This window comes from Macaca mulatta, chromosome 16, assembly GCF_049350105.2.
Source record: "Macaca mulatta isolate MMU2019108-1 chromosome 16, T2T-MMU8v2.0, whole genome shotgun sequence".
In the NCBI taxonomy this organism is placed as follows: Eukaryota; Metazoa; Chordata; class Mammalia; order Primates; family Cercopithecidae; genus Macaca; species Macaca mulatta.
In genome coordinates, this window is record NC_133421.1 from 10,503,814 (window position 1) to 10,516,183 (window position 12,370).

Here is a 12,370-nt window from a genome sequence, read left to right on the forward strand (position 1 = left end):
TTCATCCACTTTGCAACATGTATCAATACTTTATTCTTCTTAATGGCTGAATAATATTCCATCGTATGGATGTACTGCATTTTGTTTATCCAGTCATTAGTTGATGGACCTTTGGGTTGTTTCCAGTTTAGGGCTATTGTGAATAATTCTGTTATGAACATTTGTGTATAAGTTTTTGAGTGGACATGCGTTTTCATTTCTTTTGGATGTATTCTTAGGATTGCAGTTGCTGGGCCATATATAAATATGCCACTTTACATTTAACTTTAGAGGAGCTGCCAGAGTGCTTCCAATGGCTGCACCAGTCTACATTCTTACCAACTAGGTGTAAGGGTTCCAATTTCTCTATATCCTCGCCAACACTTGTTATTATCTGTCTTTTTTATTATAGCCATCCTAATCATTGTGAATTGGTTTTTCATTGTGGCAGGCCTGTTGCTTTTTAATCATGGGCAAATAAACTCCCAGCCTATAAAAGCTGGATGGTACCACAACAACCATGTGATCCGATTTGTATATTTTATAGGAGAAGCAATGAACGTGTTAAGAGAATAAGAAACTATCTCAAGATCACATTTAGCAAAGGAGGCAGTAACAGAACCTATAGATTTTTTTTTTCTTTTAAGAAAGAAAGGAAATTAAAGTCAAATGGCATAAAAAGAGAGAGAGAGAAAGAAAGTCTTCTATAAAACCTAGGATAAACTTCTTTAACTATAAAACCAGAAGATGCTGGGTGCAGCAGTTCATGCCTATAATCCCAACATTTTGGTAGGCTGAGGCAGGAGGACCACTTGAGCCCAGGATTTTGAGACCAACCTGGGCAACAAAGAAAGAATCAAGGCCAGGCGCAGTGGCTCACGCCTGTAATCCCAGCACTTTGGGAAGTGGGCAGATCACGAGGTCAGGAGATTGAGACCAAACTGGCTAACACGGTGAAACCCAGTATCTACTAAAAAAAGTATATATATATATGTGTGTGTATATATATATACACACACACACACATACGAAAAATTAGCCAGGTGTGGTGGCGGTGCCTGTAGACCCAGCTACCTAGGAGGCTAAGGCAGGAGAATGATGTGAACCTGGGAGGGGGAGCTTGCAGTGAACCAAGATCGTGCCACTGCACTCTAGCCTGGGCAACACAGCGAGACTCCATTTCAAAAAAAAAGAAAGAATTAAAATGATTTTTTGATTCTACAAAAAAATCAAAAAATTAGCCAAGCATGACAGTGGTCCCAGCTACACAGGAGGTGACAGTTCTCTATTTTATCCCTTTAGTCATTTTAATGGTTATTGGGGGAGGCGTGTCAGTGGACCATTTTGGACCAAGGTTTGGATCCCTTGAGCCCAGGAGTTCAAGGCTTCAGTGAACTATGATCGCACCATTGAGCTCCAACCTGGGGGCAGAGCAAGGCCCTGTCAAGATAAAAAAAAAAAAAAAAAAAAAAAAAGCACAAGATAATGAATCAATAACTAATAAAGAATAGTCGTCAATAGCTACAGTGATGAATCCTCTACTATGTCTCAGCAGCAGAACACCGTAAGTGCTTTACATTTGCTTCCCTGTTCAATGCTAGCTACATGCTTAGTTTAGAGAATTGAAGTGTAAATAAAGGATTATGACCCTAGACTCTTATATCTAACTAGTGTCTGTTTATAAAGTAACAGACATTCTGAGACATGCAAAGACTCAAAAAATCCACCATCCATCCACCCTTCCCCCAAGGGTTACTCAAAGTAGCATTTCAGTGGTGTGAGAAATTAATCAAAATAAGGAACTCGGGAATGAGGAAGTCATTTATGTAAATGAGATGACAATAAACAATGTAGGCAGAAAAATTGAGTTAGAAGGCTGGGTGCAGTGGCTTACACCTGTATTCCCAACACTTTGGGAGGCCAAGATGGAAGGATCACTTGAGGTCAGAAGTTTCAAACCAGCTTGGGCAACTCAGTGAGACCTTGTCTCTGCAAAATAAAAAATGTTTTAAAAGTTAGACGGGCGTGGTGGCATGCACCTGTGGTTTCAGCTACTCGGGAGGCTGAGTTGGGTGGATCTCTTGAGCCTGGGAGGTCAAGGCTGCCGCGAGCCGTGATCCCGCCACTGTACTGCACTCCAGCCTGGATGACAGAGTAGGACCCTGCGCCCCCGCCCCGCTCCCAAACACACACACACCACCACCAAAAAAAAGAGAAAAACTGAGTTAATTATTAATGCAGTTTGAAATCACAATACCAATGTCAAAAAATGATTCTTCAAAGAGAAATCATATGATGTAAAATTTTAATAATGGCCTGAAGCTAGGATCCTAGCTTATGCCGGCAAACCTGTGTCCTCCAGCAGCCTTGAGCTCGGCAGAGCTCCCCAGGCGCCGGCCTCGCGGGTGGACTGTCACACGTACCCAGAGCTTGGAGGAGGCGCGCCCGGGGAGGGTCGTGCTGGAGCTTCCCAGGCCGGCTCCTGCTTCTCGCCTGATGAATGTGGAGTTCCTTCAGCCATCCCTCGGGTCCTCTTAAACTTTTCTAAGTTTCAGGAGTGTGAATGACGCATTCCCCTAGTGTTAAGTGGCGACAGTTCTCCCTCTATTTTATCTCTTCAGTCATTTTAATGGTAATTGGGGGAGGCGTGTCAGCGGACCATCTTGCATGAAGGGCAAAAGGACCAGTTAGCATGGAATTGAGGTTTGTCGCTGGTGATGGCAGTGGGGACATGATCGCATGTCCTTGGGTCAGATTTTTCAGCTCTCTCCTCCCCATTTTTACCCCCAGCACTCAGTCAAAAACAAACAAACAAAAAAACCCAAAGCTAGAGTGTGTAGGTTGGGTGGCTTTCTCTTGGACAGCTGTGTGTCCCAAGTTACACGCATCCTATCTTGGCCCAACTCCGCTGGAGCCCGCGCGGCGGGGCGCAGGGTGCGAGCGGGAGGCTGGGGTTCTGCTCGCGATGGGCAGGGGAGCCGGGTGGCCGCGGGGCGAGGAGCCGCGAGGGCCGGGCCGGCGTGACACCACCTGGCGGAGTCTCGGGGAAGAGTCTTAAAGGCGCGCGCTCCTCCGTGCCCCGCGCACTCGAGCGGGAGCCGCCGAGAGCTCGCCTCCCGCTGCCGCCGGCGCCTCGGGGAGGTAAGTGCCACCCGCGGATCCCGAGTCGCGGCCGGGTGGGGGTGGCCCGCTGCTGCCCCGCGCTCGGGAAGCTCCGGCTGGGGCTGCGGTCGGAGGGCGGCGCCCAAGTTTTCTTGAAGGCCTCGGAGGGCAGCTGGAGCGGCGTAGAGCCTGCGCGGGGATGGTGGGGGTGGCCGCGGGCCCGGGCCGTCTGGGGGCGGCCATCCCAGGCGGTGCGTGGAAGAGTAGGCACTGGTGCGCGGCGAGGGGCGCACGCCCGAGCCCCAGCCCCGCGTCCTGCGCACTTGGCGCGCTCTGGCCGCGGTCCCGGCGAGCCCCTGCCTGCCCCTGCCTGCTCCGGGCCGCGACCCCGGCTCCGCGCCTTCCTGCCCGCTCGGGTCCTTTGTAGCCCGCTCGCCCCGCGGTCGCGCACGGTCACGCCGGCAGGTCGCGCTCGGCGGCCGGCCAAGCCCGCCCCGGCCCCGCCGCGCCCGCGCCCCGGGCCACCCCGCCCGGCCCCCTCGGCGCTGCACCCCTCGCTTTCCCCATCTCCAGCCGCTCGCTATTTTCACACCTCCCAGTGCCCCGGCCCCGGCGCCTGATTCAGTGCTTAGTAATTAATTTGGCGTTTCAGAATGGTCAGCGGGCTGGATAATGGGCGCATTCATCCCCCGGGCTAATCTGAACAGAGGTGGGAAGAAAGGCTTTCACAGACAGAAAATGCCATTCGCCGAGCGCTCAAAGGGGCTGTCACTCCCAGAATAAATCGCCGCCGCGCCCGCCGGCTCCTCTGGCCATTTCCATACAGCCCCGGCCCGCGCCGCGGACTCGCCGGCCTCGGCCTCGGCTCCCGGGAATCACTCACTCGAGTGCCTTCGACGGGAAAGTCGGGCGAGAGCAGGACCAGGCGGGGGCCGAGGGAAATCGGGAAACTGGTGACTCGGGTGAAGGCCGCAGGGGACAAAGAGATTGATTAGAAAATCAAACGCGCATCTAGAAGGAGGCGCAGGCGACTGCTCAAGGCGCGGACGGTGGAGCTGGGGCTCGGGAGCATCCGTCCAAAACCCCCGAGGTTCGCCAAAGAGGAGGGCCCGCGGCCCAGACCATCCGGAGCGTGCCCGAGGCGACACAGCAAGCTTCTGGGGCTCCCAAATTGTGAATGGAGTTCATTGCACAAGCATAGATAGTAGAAACAGGGTCGACCTGCACAGACTTTTTATTCGGGTTCCTTGTGCTATCAGCCCCTTCACCCTCGGGTTCTGGAAGGTGACACGGTGTCTTCCCTGGCCTCCTGCTCGCCACCCCTGTCCGGACCCTCGGGTCCGCCTGGGGACAATTGCTGAGCCGGTGATGGAGGCTTTATCCTTTGATCCCATCTGGATCCGGTGACGCGCTGAGTGTTGGGGACAAACGGCCTACGGAGTTTGAATGCTGGGGCCTTCCTGTTGCGGCACCCCCAGCCCACTGGTGCAGCGGGATCGTGCGCTCCCGCTGCAACCCTAATCCGGAGGACCGCGCTGCGCCAGCGCCTCCAGCCAGGCTGTGGCGCCTCCAGTGGGTAGGACTGGCTCGGCTCTAGGCAGGTGAAGCTCCGGGCGCTGGATTTTCCCGTCGTCGGGGCTCAGCGTGTATCCACCTCACCTGGCAGACTTGGCCCGTGGCCCTTTCACCCGGTGGAATCCTGCCGCTGGGGGAAGAGAAAGAGCTGTGGCTCTGGGGCGAAATCTTAGCTGGATTAAGAGGCGGAACTGGCACCCGACAGAGCTGGGACGAAGGGGAGTTTCTGAAATGGCCAGATGCGTGTCCCAGGCGTGTAGGGGAGATGGAATCGCCGCACTACTCATCAACTTCTGAGTGGAAGTCACTCCTCCCCTCCGGAGTCTGTTTCCTCATTTGCACAACAAGGATAAAATGAGATCACATGTGGCCCCAAGTGCGGGTTCTCAGTAGAAGGATCCCAGGCACCGCTCCCACCGCTGACCAGCAACCTTGCTACACCTCCCCCGCATGTCTCCACGTCTTCACCAACAACTCTCCTGCGAGCTTTAGCGACTCCCAGATTTTCTCTCAGGCTGCCTCCACCCACCCCTTGTGGCTTTGGGGTTCTGACATCCAGCTCTCCTTGAAATCATGCTTTCTAAGAGTTGGAAGCATCCTTTCAAAGGTTCTAGAGCCATTATACAGGTAGTGACACTGAGGCCTACAGGGACTTGCAGTTGTCACCCAGCTAATTAGAGGGCTTGGGCCAGAACGGATTTCATGGCAGACAGTGAATCTCGGACTCTGGGCATCAGACTTCCCACCCCCGCCCCCACAACACACACACACACACCTCTTCCTCCCCACCCCTGCCCTACAGCTTCCCTAGGTTTGGGGAGGGACCCAGAAGGCTGCATTTTAAACAAGCATCCTGAAGCATGTTGTTGCAGGTGGTATAAGAACCATATTTAGGGGAATGCCGCCCACATCGGGCTCTTGACATAGCAGCCCCTTCTCTCCCAGGGCCATGGGCTTTGCTTGTTCTATGTGCTTCACATGTGATTGGCAGAACAGTCTTTTCTGCGTCCTCCCAGACTGGAGGCCATAGTGGGTGAGGTTTATTTCTAGGAGATGCTTCAGTATCCTCCAGAATGTGCAGCCAATGAGGGAGTGGCAGGGCGTGAACTGTGCACCCAGCCAGGTGAGGAGAGGCCCGAGTGCACCGCAGGTTGCCTGGATGTTGAGCCCCCAAACCTAGGGGCCTTCTCTTACCAATGTGCTTTCACAGCTGGACCTAACACTGCACACTGCAGGCCCCACACAGACAGTACAAATGTGCCCAGAGGCCCCCCTTGGCAAGGCAAACCCGCCCACGCCAGGGACAGAGCAGCCGGCCATAGGGGAACCCATGCCAGCAATAACGCAGGTGCGAGCTGTGGCCCAGAACGCCAGCATCTGCCCCTTCAGCGTGCTGGGGTTTGGAGGTGTGAAGTCGGGGGTGGAGGGGCAAAGAGAAGGCCTGGAAAAGTAGAAGAAAGTGGGTAGGGGGAGGAGAAGCCATCAGGCACGGGGGTGGTGGGCAGTGGGGGGACAAGTCCCTATTTATGTAAGCCGTTTGTAGCTGCGGATTGTAAAACTGGGCAGGCTTCTCTGGAGTAATTCATAGTGTTTGGACAAGACAAACATTGTTCTGCTTTAAACAAACCTCCAGAAAGGTCAGCTTGGTTCATCCCTTTGCTGCGAGTCGCTGAGACTATCCAGATGATGAGAAAATCAGATCTTCGCTGAGGGGGCCCAGGCAGGAGGCAGCGGTCTCCCGAGCCCTGTGGATGCTGAGTGAGGACACCCAGTGTATGGAGGGGCCTTGGCTCTGTTGAAAAGGCTGGACTCCCAGTCTGGAGCCAGGAGATGTGAGGTGTGTTTGTGCATATCACAGATTGTGAGATTTTGGTTTTGTTTGTTTGTTTGTTTGTTTGTTTGTTTTTGAGAAGGAGTCTGGCTCTGTCACCCGGGCTGGAGTGCAGTGGCCGGATCTCAGCTCACTGCAAGCTCTGCCTCCCAGGTTCACGCCATTCTCCTGCCTCAGCCTCCCGAGTAGCTGGGAACACAGACGCCCGCCACCTCGCCCGGCTAGTTTTTTGTATTTTTTAGTAGACACGGGGTTTCACCGTGTTAGCCAGGATGGTCTCCATCTCCTGACCTCGTGATCCGCCCGTCTCGGCCTCCCAAAGTGCTGGGATTACAGGCTTGAGCCACCGCGCCCGGCAGATTGTGAGATTTTGATGATGGCAAGGACATCATCCGCGTTCTAGGGCCAGGCCAACATGATGTGCGACGTGAATCTTCTTTATGTGGGAGAAGAATTAATGGGAAATGAAGGTTCATGGATGCAGAACCAAATTAACCCAACTAATGCTACGCCCAGATATGGCCCTGGACAATGAGAAATCCACGTTCCTTGCATATGGATGCCCTGACAGGGCCCTTCTGGTTCCTTTAGCAAATATTTTTGAGTGATCACAATGTGTCAAGTTCTGTGCTGGATACTCAGGGTTACAGTAGGGAACAAGAAAGATACGTCAGTAGCACCCACTCTTGGGGCCTATAGTTCTGGGTTATCCTCTCCTTCCCTGTCTCCCCTAAGAAGAGAGGTTATTCACAATTTCACTTCCAGCTTCTCCACACCATCATCGCCTCACCAAGCCCTCTGGCCAAGACCCAGCATACCAGCTTCCTCCACAGCGCCTGACAGTAAGTGCTCAAGAAGTGTCAGCCGCCATGGTTGTAATTACGAGTACGATTGTGATTACGAGACTCCATTCTCTTTCCCTTCTTTCTTTCTCTTTCTTTCTTTCTTTCTTTCTTTCTTTCTTTCTTTCTTTCTTTCTCTCTTCCTCTTTCTCCTTCCTTCCTTTCTCTTTCTTTGTCTCTCCTTCTTTCCTTTTTCTTTCTTGCTTTTTCTTTCTTCCTTCCTTTCTCTCTCTTTCCTTCTTTCCTTCCTTTTTTTCTCTCTCTCTCTTTCTTTCTCCTTCCTTTCTTACTTTCTCTCTTTCTCTCTCCTTCCTTCCTTTTTCTCTCTTTCTTCCTTTTTCTCTCTTTCCTTCCTTCCTTCTTTCTTTCTTTCTTTCTCTCTTTCTCCTTCCTTCCTCTTTCTTTCTTTTTCTTTCTCTCTCTTCCTTCCTTTCTCTCTTTCTTTCTTTCTTTCTCTCTCTCCTTCCTTCCTTCCTTGTTTCCCTTCCTTCCTTGTTTCTTTCTCTCTCTCTCTCTCTCCCCTCCCTCCCTCCCTCCCTGCCTTTCTTTCTTTCTTTCTTTCTTTCTTTCTTTCTTTCTTTCTTTCTTTCTTTCTTTCTTTCTTTCTTTCTTTCTTTCTTTCTTCTTTTTCTCTTCCTGTTACAGAGATGGGGTCTCTTTGTGTCACCCAGGCCGGAGTGCAGTGGCGTGATCATACCTCATTGTAACCTCCAACTCCTGGCCTCAAGCAATCCTCCCACCTCAACCTTCCAAGTAGCGGGGACCACAGGTGCAAGCCACAATGCCTGGCAAATAATCTATTATTACTATTATTATTTTTGTAGATATAGGGTTTTGCTGTGTTGCCTAGGCTGGTCTCAAACTCCTGGCCTCAAGTGTCCTCCCACCTCAGCTTCCCAAAGTGCTGGAATGACAGGTGTGAGCCAATACACTTGAGTTAGACTCTGTTCTTGAGTGACCTACCTGACCCTGAGCTGAAGTGGATACTTTGTATTGATCTTTACAATTCATTCTCATTGTCTTATTATTGATGGCTTACATTACATTATTGATGCTCAATACATTATTGATGCTCATTAACACTAAAGCCCAGTGTCTCTGTGGTGCCAATCATCACTGTCTTGTACACGATCTCTGTTTGCCCTGTGGTAACCTTGGTGATGGTAGTATCACTGGATTAGCTGGTTCTATGCAACTTTTAACTTTAATTAATTAATTTATTTTTAAGACAGAGTCTCACTCTGTTGCCCAGGCTGGAGTGCAGTGGTGTGATTTCGGCTCACTGCAACCTCCACCTCCTGGGTTCAAGTAATTCTCCTGCCTCAGCCTCCCCCGGTAGCTGGGATTACAGGCATGTACCACCATGCTCAGCTGATTTTTTTTTGTATTTTCAGTGGAGACAGGGTTTCACCATGTTGGCCAGGCTGGTCTCAAACTCCTGACCTCAAATGATCAGCCCACCTTGGCCTCCCAAAGTGCTGGGATTACAGGTGTGAGCCACCGTGCCCAGCAGTCTATGCAACTTTATGAAAGCTGTTTAGGGCTTTAGACACTTCAGAGTCTTCTGAATATGATTTTTTACTCAATACTCCTGATATCCATGGAAGGAAGAGAGGGTGGGAGAAAAAGGAAGGAAGATTATTATCCACATTTTTCAGAAGGGGAAGTTGATACTTACAGAGGTGAAATGATTTGCCCAGCATCACAGAGATGTTAAGGGAGGGGACTATGTATGACTAGAGTACAATCCAAACAGTCCTCTTGGGCCTGCATCACCCTGCTGACCACCCATGGAGCTCCCTGCAAGCAAAGCTGGAAACCAGGGCTCCCTGGGAGACCCCATAAAGCAGGTGCTTGGCCAGAGGCTAGGAAGTGGCTCCCTGGACGAGGTCATGTCCATCCCACCTTCTGCGTAGTTTCTGGCATTATTCTGGGGGCTGGCATGGTGTGCTCCTGTCTGACGTCAGCATCTACGTGTGAGGGAAACATTCCTTCCTTCCCCCCCCGGCCCCCCCGAAATCTTAGTTTCCTTTGACATCTTATTTTGGTTGAATAATCCATAAACTTACCCATTCTGTTTGGAATCAGTGATCCATTTCTGTTTTCATCCTTGGAGTTAAATCCTCTAAATTTTCTTTCTGTGTGATGTATAAACCAGCAATACTTCATTTTACTGACGTTTGGGGAAAATAGGCTGTTCTACATAATTGGTTTTTGCAGTTAACAGTAGCTTACTCCTTGAAGCATAGAAACTTTTTATGGAATCATATTTCATGAAAAACATTTTTCCATCAAAATCATGACATTTTTCCCCCGCCTAAGTTAGCGGAATTGAATACAGCAGGTGTTCCCTAGGTGTGGCTGAATGAGTGGCCCACAACCCATTTTGATGACTCACAGCCATCTCTGGAAACATCAGCTCCTGGGCAATTTGCTCAACCTCCCTGACGTCAGTTTCCTCACTCGTAATCTGGGGAACTTTGGACGAGGTACTCTCTAAGTGCCGCTTCTGTCCTTCTCTAACTCTGCTGGGCGCTCATACAGCAATGCCCTTGGGAATTTTGGGGGGTTGCAGGACCAGTCTTGCCTCCCTGAGTGGTGGCTGGGATAGATTCTACTGTCAGCTGTCATTTCTCAGTGCATCCATGTTCAGCAGTCACCGTGTCCCCAGGGATCTTAAACTGTGGCTCTCCAGTCCCCTGGAAGAACAAAAGATGTCTGACCTAAGGTTACAAAGACTTGTAAATGAAGAACTCCTGGGGTCACTGCAGACTGAAGTCCCCTATGTCTTGGCTGCTGTTCTCTCAAATGCCTAGGAGGCTATTCACTTACTTCTGGACTGTGATCTGGGTTGTAAAGGGTGCTGCAACCCTGGCCTCTAGAAAAGAGGTTTACAATACCTTAATACAAACAGCAAGCACTTGGCAAGCTTCTGTTGACTGCTCTGAACTCAGTGTTGTGGGGAGGGAAGGAGCAGTGAGATGTGGTCACTTCCCGTAAGAAGAAAACCCAAAGGAAGACTTCATGAATGTTTTAAGACCAGAGTGTTAGTGGTCTCTCATTTTGTTCCTTTCATTTGCCCCAAGCATGTCTTTTAAGATTTGAAGAAGACTCTTAATTCTGGCATTTCTGAGATTTGCTGGGATATTAGTTTCCTGTGGCTGCTGTAACAAATTCCCACAAATGGTTGCTTAAAACAACAGAAATTTATTCTCTCACAGTTCTGGAGGCCAGAAGTCTGAAATTGGTATCAATGGGTTGCAATTAAGGGCTGTAGGGCAGCGGTCCCCAACCTTTTTAGGACCAACGATCAGTTTTGTGGAAGACAGTTTTTCCATGGGCCTGGGGGTAGGGGATAGCTTTGGGATGATTCAAGCGCATTACATTTATTGTGCATTTTATTTCTATTATCATTACATGGTAATGTATAATGAACTAATTATACAACTCACCATCATGTAGCATCAGTGCGAGGCTGCAGCTTGCTTTCCTGCAACTAGACGGTCCTGTCTGGGGGTGATGGGAGACAGTGACAGATCATCAAGCCTTAGGGCCTCACAAGGAATGTGCAACCTAGATCTCTCTCATGTGCAGTTCTCAACAGCGTTCGTGCTTCTATGGGAATCTAACACAGCTGCAGATCTGAGAGGAGGGGGAACTCAGGTGGTAATGCGAGTGATGGGGAGTGGTTGTAAATACAGATGAAGCTTAGCTCGCTTGCCCTTGCTCAAGCTGCTCACGTCCTGCTGTGTGGCCTGGTTCCTAACAGGCCACAGACTGGTGCTGGTTCCTGGTCCGGGGTTTGGGGACCCCTGCTGTAGGGGAGGATCCTTTCCTTGCCCTTCAGCTTCTCATGGCTTGCTGGTATCCCTTGGCTTGTGGCTGCATGGCTGCAATCTCTGCCTCTGTCTCATACAGGTTTATCCTCTCCTGTCTTGTCAGATTTCCCTCTGCCTGTCTCTTGTAAGGACACCTATGATCGCATTTAGAGTCCATCCCAATATGCCATAACAATTTCTCCATCTCAAGACCCTTAATCACATCAGCTAAGCCTTTTACACCCATATAAGGTAACATTCACTGGTTCCAGGGATTAAGGATGTGGATATCTTTTGGGGGGTATTTTTTTTTTGAGACAGAGCCTCACTGTGTTGCCAGGCTGGAGTGCAGTGGTGCAATCTTAGTTCACTGAAACCTCTACCTCCCGGGTTCAAGCAATTATCCTGCCTCAGCCTCCTGAGTAGCTGGGACTACAGGTGCATGCCACCACGCCCAGCTAATGTTTGTATTTTTGGTAGAGACAGGGTTTCACCATGTTGGCCAGGATGGTCTCGATCCCTTGACCTTGTGATCCACTTACCTCAGCCCCCCAAAGCGCTGGAATTACAGGTGTGAGCCACTGTGCCCAGCCCTGAGGGGCATTTGTTAGCCTACCGCACAGAACTGATCACCACTTTAATTGTCTGTAATTCTGTGGTCTTTAGCCCATTAATTTGTAGTGAGCTCCTATTTTGTGCCATGCAGTCTGTTAAACGCTGGGGATTCCGAGGGAAAAGAATAGTTCATCCCTCAGACGCTATGAAGATCACAGGTATGTGGAAAAGAAGGAATCTGGGCCTTAAAGGTATCCAGGATGGATCTTGATGAGCTCAAATTCCCCATCAAAGTCTGCAAGGCACTGCTTGGCCTAGCTCTCACCCTCCCCTCTGAGCTCACCCCTACCACTCCCCATCTAATTCCTTAAACAAGCTCTGGGCCAGGCGTGGTGGCTCATGCCTGCAATCCCAGCACTTTGGGAGGCGGAGGCGGGTGGATCACCTGAGGTCAGGAGTTCGAGACCAGCCTGGCCAATATGGTGAAACCCCAGCTCTACTAAAAATACAAAAATTAGCTGGGTGTGGTGGCGGATGCCTGTAGTCCCAGCTACTCGGGAGGCTGAGGCAGGAGAATCATTTGAACCCAGGAGGCAGAGGTTGCAGTGAGCCGAGATCGCGCCACTGCACTGCATTCTGGGTGACAGAGTAAGACTTCATCTCAAAAC

General features: G+C 50.6%; 1 protein-coding gene across 2 annotated transcripts in view; it reads left to right on the forward strand.

Moving 5' to 3' along the window:
- The first annotated feature begins 3,048 nt into the window (after positions 1-3,048).
- NTN1 (netrin 1) overlaps positions 3,049-12,370 on the forward strand; it is a 245,339-nt gene continuing 236,017 nt past the window's right edge. For both annotated transcript variants that reach the window (XM_077970352.1, XM_077970354.1), the window contains exon 1: positions 3,049-3,120. The gene's annotated coding sequence lies outside the window, so the exon portion shown is untranslated. The remainder of the gene's footprint in view (positions 3,121-12,370) is intronic.